Here is a 7,052-nt window from a genome sequence, read left to right on the forward strand (position 1 = left end):
GTGATCTTGGCTTCTTCAGGATGTGTCGTGATCTAAGCCTTAAAGGCGACAGTGCCCAGGGCTGACTGCTAGAACCAGAGATTTAAAACCCTAAGACCAGGGAGGGGTTAGAGCTCAGCGGTACGGCGCTTGCTTAGCCTGCGTGAGATCCTGGGTTCAATCCCCAGTACCTCTGCTAAAAAAATAAAGATATAAATAAAAATAAATAAACCTAATAACCTCCTTCCAAAATAAAAGTTTTAAAAAGAGGGGAGGTATAGCTCAATGGTAGAGCGTGTGCTCAGCACGCACAAGGTCCTGGGTTCAATCCCCAGTGCCTCCATTAAATAAACAAACAAGCAAACAAAATGAATTACCCCCCCAACTAAATAAATAAAACTTAAAAAAAAAACAAAAAACCTAAGGCCAAATAAAACCCCAGCAAAAACCCTAAAGTCCTCCTGGGATGGTACATGCTAACCCAACTCGCACTACATAAAAATATAAATCCAAAAGTTGGTTTATAAATTGAAAATGAGGTCCAAATATTAGAACATTTTCTCCATTTGTGTTCGTTGGACTTTTGGCTTGCTGGTGGAGAGCCTTCCGCCATTATCTGATTGCGGTTATGTTGTAAAAGCAAATTTCCTCCCCTTTAGGTAACGTAAAGTGTCCAATTAAAACTTGCAAGGAGGCAGGGACCTCCGAGAGGAAGGTAGGCGTGCCCGGGAACCTCCATGCACCACCTCCCACACCACAGAGCACTTGCTCCTTGCGTTTGCTCTGCCTTCCCTGAAAGACTCATTATTTTCCTCTGTATCACCCAGTCAGCTCTTACGTTATCCTATTTTTCTGAGGAATAAATACTGATCTGGAATGCATGTGCAGTAAAAATATTAAATATACGTCTACCCATGCTGTGCCTTTGGGCCATTGTTTTTTCTTTCTCTCAAAAATGGCACAAAATGATAAACGATTCATTCCGCTGGGGAGTTCGCTATAAACATATCACTAAGTATTGTGATTTTTTAGTTCAACAGCATTGGGATATTTGGTGAGGATGAATTATTAAGGGGCCTTGGTCAGGAAAATGTCAGTGCATCTTTCCTGAAGTGACGTTCTTTCCTCTCAGACTAGGATGGTCAAAAGACACCTGGAAGAACAGTGAGCATTCAGGAAAAACATCATTTTATTTTGTTAATGTCAAAAGTTACCGAAAGTTCAAGTGGTCAGTTTCTACAGGGGGTTCATGCAGAAGTGTCCTGATATTTGTAAGGATTAAAAAAAAAAAAAATAACAGCGAGTGCAAAGGAACTCAGATGGACAGGAGAGGAAAACAAAGGTTCGTTTCCATAACAACCTGCTACCAAAATTAAGGACCAATGAACAATTAAACACAGCTAAGCACCGGCTAGAACAACACAGCATCAAGTCTGGCTGCAAACTGACTCTCTGAAGATCGTGAAGGACAATCCCCATTGACGGGATTCAATCCATCAAAGATTTTCCTGTAACAGCTGCGTTGTCTAGTTAGCGCATCCGTTGCTCAGATTCCAAAAATCACAGGGGATGATGCCTGCCCTCTCAGAGCTGAGATCGACCTGGGGGCATCGTCCATCTGTGCAAAATTAAGTGGTGCACCGGAGGTCCTGAAAATAAGTGGTGTAACGAGGGATCGGAGAAGAGAAAGAACCTCGAAGGCGGGGGAGACCAAGGAACAGCAGACACCCTGGAGCTGATATGAAAGGACTGGTAATATTGGGGAAGGAAAAAGAGCAACAGTTTTTGCAATCATGGTTAAAAAAGAAACTCCACATAACCCACAATTTCCCGTCTCCCCTGTCTGTAAGTGTGCAGTGCACGACTGCAGTGCAGTCGTGCGGACCATACGCCTCTTTCTGTGCAGCAGTCCTCCAGAACTTTTCATCCTGCAAAACCGAAATTCTGGATCCACTAAACATTTCCCCCTCCCCTCCCCACAGCCCCCGGCACCCACCACCCTCTCCTTTCTGTCCCTGTGAGTGTGACTACTTTAGACACTGCATATAAGTGGAATCAGAATTTGTCCTCTTGTGTCCAGCTTATTTCATTTCACATAATGTCCTTGACGTTCATCCTGGCTGCCGCATATGACAGGATTTCCTCCTTAAGACTGAATAAAACTCCTTTGTGTGTATAGAGCACATTTCCTTTATCCATTCATGCGTCAATGGACATTTAGATTACTTCCACCACTTGGCTATTGTGAATAACGCTGCTATGAACAGGTGTGCAAATATGGCTGTGAGATCCTGTTTTCAGTTCTTTTGGCTATTTCCCAGAGTGGGCTTGCTGGAGCACATGGTAATTCTACTTTCAATTTTTGGAGGAGCTTTGCGAAGGCGCAGAGCATCTGGTGTGGTGGCTTCATTCTTTGGGAGGGTTCATGTCAGTCCAGGAATGCATGGTGGCCAGTGAGGAGCCTGGTCTGAGCGACCGGATCAGACGATGCTGAGAGGGAGACTTAAGTTCAGGGGGACCAAATTCATGAAACCCCAGGAAGCAGATAGAGACAGAAAAATCCCACAGGGTAGGCATCTGATGACCCTCAGCAGTTCTTCGCAGGATGTGGGATGGAAAAAGCAATAAACTGGAAAGATCGACTCATTAGCTGATCCATCAAACACATACTGTGTGCCCGGCATATGTGCAGGGCTGCTGGGGACACAGCAGTGGACAGCGAGATAACCTCCCATAAGCTGACATTCCAGTGAAGGAGTCGGCTGGTATAGGAGCAAACTCGCAAACTGTGTGTGTGTGTAAATGATTAACCCGATGACGGGGCCATGAGGAACAGCCAACCAGAGTAACAGAGCAAGGGATTGAGAGTCGGAGAGAATTTTCAGTAAGCAGAGGGATGGCGAGCTTGTCTGAGCAGAGACAGAAATGAAGGGAAGCTCAGTGGATATGGAAAGTTAAAATAAAACACCCCACATGGTGCCAATGGCGAACGCAAAGGCTGTGAGGTGAGATGGTACAGATGTGCCCAAGGAACGGGGAGACAGAGAGTGTGGCCGGGGCCGGGGGTGGGGGGCCACTTATGAAGGGTCCAGAGGCTGTGAGACCATTGCGAGGACTTCGGTGTCTACCCTGTGTGAGGTGGGCAGTCCCTGGGGGGTTTAAAGCCTCACGGCGACTTTGTAGAAGGACCCTCCCAGCTTCCAGCTGGTTCCAGCCATACGGGGCAGAGGCAGGAAGGGAGTGAGAGCATCGGTCAGGATGTGGTGACAGACTGGGCACCAGACGGCGGTGGCTGGGACTACGGGGGTATCAGTGGGGAGGCAAGAAGTTGTTGGCTTCTGGCTGGATCCATAAAGAAGAGTTGACAGCTTGGATGTTGCGAGAAAGGGGGTTCTCACTGGGCTTCGAAGTTTTTATCCTGAGCGACTGAAGAACTGGCATTGCAATTCCTGAAATGTGAAAATCTCTGGGAGGAGCTGGGGATCGGCGGTGGGGTATCGGGTATTGCAAAACAATCGGACCCACGGAAGGACGCGTTCGGACGGGAGCTGGGGTGGTGAGATTACTGCCCCGACCCGTCGGAGATGTGACGAAGGACAAGGTCATGAGAATAAATAAGAGGCGCCAGGAGATTTCTCCAAGGTAAAAGGACAACACCTGCTGATAGAACAAAAATAACACATCAGTGAAATGTCAGAGGCTCCAGATTGCAGACGAGAAGTGCAGAACAGTAGAATTTACGTCTTGTTAAGACGCAGAACAGAGTGAGGGGGGAGCTGCACCTTTCACATCCTCCTCAGTGTGTGACTCTAGGATCCTATTTCTAAAACGCACACGGAGCTAACCGCCCTGATGCCGTGTCCGTACACGAGCAAGGCTCGGCGATGAAGATGTCGATGTGAGTCATTAGAATGGAGGGCTGGATATATTTGAAGCTTGCATTTTCCCAGAAGTGCTCAAAAGTGCAGGACCACAAGTGCAAGTCTTCAAACACCCTTTCTGTTTCAGCATTTCCAACTGGACAGAAGACGTCAACGTCCAGACTGAAGTCTCAAGGTTGAGGGGAGCAGGACCTTGTCTCAGTAAGACTGTGACACAGATGAAGAAATGCTCCTGGACAGGGTCTCAGTTACAGGGAACGAGCATTTGCCAGGACTCACTGAGGTGTATACGTAGGCTGTGTGCACCTCACTGTACACAGTCACATCCCAGTTTAGGCAGCAGAACTCTCAGAACCCAAGGTCAAGTGTACTGGCCGGAGGGCAGGTGGCCTGAGGGAAACAGACAAAGCTGCGAGCCCGAGGAGAAGCAATGACAACAACGAAGCCCAGAGCAGAACATCGCTGCCGTCAGCCAGTCCGGCCCAGCCCCAAGTCACTGCAAAGATCCTCGGGCAGAACAGCAACCGTGTTAGAGAGTAGGTCAAACCAGAAAAACCTGCTTTTAAAGAAAAGCAAGGTAAGAATGAATCAGGTCTGAGCCTACGTGAAACATAATTTGCAAGACACAAGGTGGAAGCAAACCCAGGCTTGACTCACGCCAGCGGCCGATGCCGTGCAGGAGAACTCGCTCGTACTGGAGAAGAACAGGCATAAAACACAGCTGGCTGCCCTCCCACAGACACTTCCGCAGGGGTCCCCTCGTCCCCTGGAGGGAGGAGCAGCCCTGCGTGTCCTGGCCTTCTCAGCAATCCCCCGTGAGTCACGGGGTGTGTCGTGCAGGGCCGCCATCACTTTCCAACTGCTCTGCTTTCTACCTTCTTAATAAACTACTCCCCAAAGAAGCTATATCTTTCTTTCCTTTTGATTCATCAGTTTAAAATAACTTGCTGCACAGCCTACCCATCCATGGCTGCAGCCGACCCAGAACAGAACAGTCTCTGATTCGGGCATTTCCTAGCAGCTCTGGAAGAGTATGTTTGAACATGCAGGGCTGACCACACATGTCTTCCTCCCACCCCGACTCAAATGGAAGGGAAGAAGTGACAGTGGCATTCATTCATGGGAAAAGGAGATTGTAAATAGGTGTCACGGGGAACACGAAATATTGAGATGCTTTTGGGAGACACAGAGTGGGCCGGAGTGGGACAAGGCTTGGCAGAGCGGACAGTTAAGTGATTGCGAGTGGGAGACATTCATGAGAAGCAACACCTTGCTCCTTACCGGACTGTTGAGAGGGAGAGGTCTAAAAGGGGAGACTGGAGTTCAGCACGAGCTGAAAACAGTAGGACCTGCTTCAAATCTGTATATAGGGCCCTTGACCACACCCTCAGCAATGCTCACCTCCCACCCCTGCAGCCAGGCAACCACCGCTCCCCTCTCCCAAGCAGGGGCCAAGAGGGTTACTGTCTGATTAAATTCAGTTTAAGATGCTCTGGACTTGGGGGCAGGAGGCAGAGCAGATAGCAGTATCAGACAGGCTGAGCATGGAAGGCTTAAGTGAAATTCCACCTTGAACTTCAAGACTCCAGCCTGGGTCACTCATCTGGCTCCCAGACACCTGCAGCCAGGCAGGAACAGTCCTTGGCAGGTGGTGCACAGAACACCCCTGTCCTGCACGCTCCATGAGGACATGGCCCACCTCGACGAGGGACTGAGTGAAGAAAAGGCAAAGCATGGATGGAGGAAACCAGCCCCAGGACGGCAGCACAGGAAAGCTGCCACAGGGACTCAGCTCTGAGCCAAGAGGATGGGGAGCTCGGAAGACGCCCCCAGGGGGGCAGGCAGAGGGGGTGGATGGCCCAGTGCCGCTGATGGATTGTTTGGAACTGTGTTTGCGCGTTTGGCAAGATGACACGTAGGCGTTTGCCAGATGTGTTAGCGCATCTGGAAAGGGTTAGTGATAAGTGCATTAAAAAATGAAGCAAATGGAAAAATGAGACCGTCATCCCAAGAATAACAAAAAAGTGGTGTCAGATAGGAAGTGTAATCAAATTATGCTGCTGGACTCATTTGTGAAAATCCTTACATAGTGCTATTTAATTGACTGACATAGCCCAAATCAAAATCTGGTATTATATGTATATAAATATATATTCACATATATATAAATATAATAAATAAGATTTTATTTACTATTAAAATAAATTTATAATATATAAACAATATATTTATATTATATATAAAATATGTAGTTTATTATAGATCATAATATATAACATATATTACATTCAGCCTTAGCGCATAAGTCCGCTAGGGTCTGAGGCATCGCTCTCTCAAAAGGAGCGGGGACATGAAATTTATAGGAAACTACAGGCTGAAGGGAAGTTTCCTTTTTAACAAACCCTCTTGGATACCGCTTTTTATTCAATGGCTTAATAATTAATCGGGGGAAGGAAAGCTACATTTAAAGGAGGTGATGGAAAATCAATGACAGGATGAACGTCTCTGTTTGTGAGAACAGAATGGGCGCCAGCAGCCCGAGTTCTGGGAAGCTCTGCGGCCGACACGACTCCACTCAGAGTGAGTCTCTCCTGCTTTCCCCTCATGCTCTCTGTTTATCACATGGAAGGGGGACATCCCAGTCCGTAATTTTTTTTTTTAATTCAAAAATTAAAATGAAAAGACAGATGTATTTCTGATGGGCAAGAGTATTTTTGTCTTTCCAAAGAAAACAGGAGCAATGCTCTCTCTCCAGCTTCTCCTTTCCCTAGTCTTAAACCATCAACATACGTGGGAAACAGCAAAGCTAAGGACACACACCCCCCTTACAGGAACATTTCCAGCTACTTCTGAGGACCATCCTTAGGATGCGTGCAGCCCTGCCCTCCAAGTACTGACGTCATGTTTCAGTGCATATCAGGATTTATGGTACCCTGAGGAAAATACTGCCCTCCCTGTTGCCACAGTATTTACTGCGCTTCTCACTTCGATAAATCTTCCTATCAGCACCTGCTATGACTAAACCAGGTATAAGGAGAGAAAAGCCAGGGGAAAGAGAGCTCAGGAACGCACCCTCCCTGGCAGCGGGGAGCTGGCCCACAGACACGTCCCAGAGAAACGTGTTCAGTGGCGGTGGATCGCACTGGGCCCTGCCCCCTCTCCGTTCTCAAGTCCTTGCTTCTGCGTGTTGTG

The 7,052-nt window shown here is 47.8% G+C and overlaps 1 non-coding gene across 1 annotated transcript; it reads left to right on the forward strand.

The window, feature by feature from the left end:
- The first annotated feature begins 250 nt into the window (after positions 1–250).
- Positions 251–322, forward strand: TRNAA-AGC. The gene has a single exon. It is a non-coding gene; the product is annotated as a tRNA-Ala (tRNA).
- Positions 323–7,052: the final 6,730 nt, after the last annotated feature.

The sequence above is a fragment of the Camelus ferus genome, chromosome 35, assembly GCF_009834535.1.
Source record: "Camelus ferus isolate YT-003-E chromosome 35, BCGSAC_Cfer_1.0, whole genome shotgun sequence".
Taxonomy (NCBI): Eukaryota; Metazoa; Chordata; class Mammalia; order Artiodactyla; family Camelidae; genus Camelus; species Camelus ferus.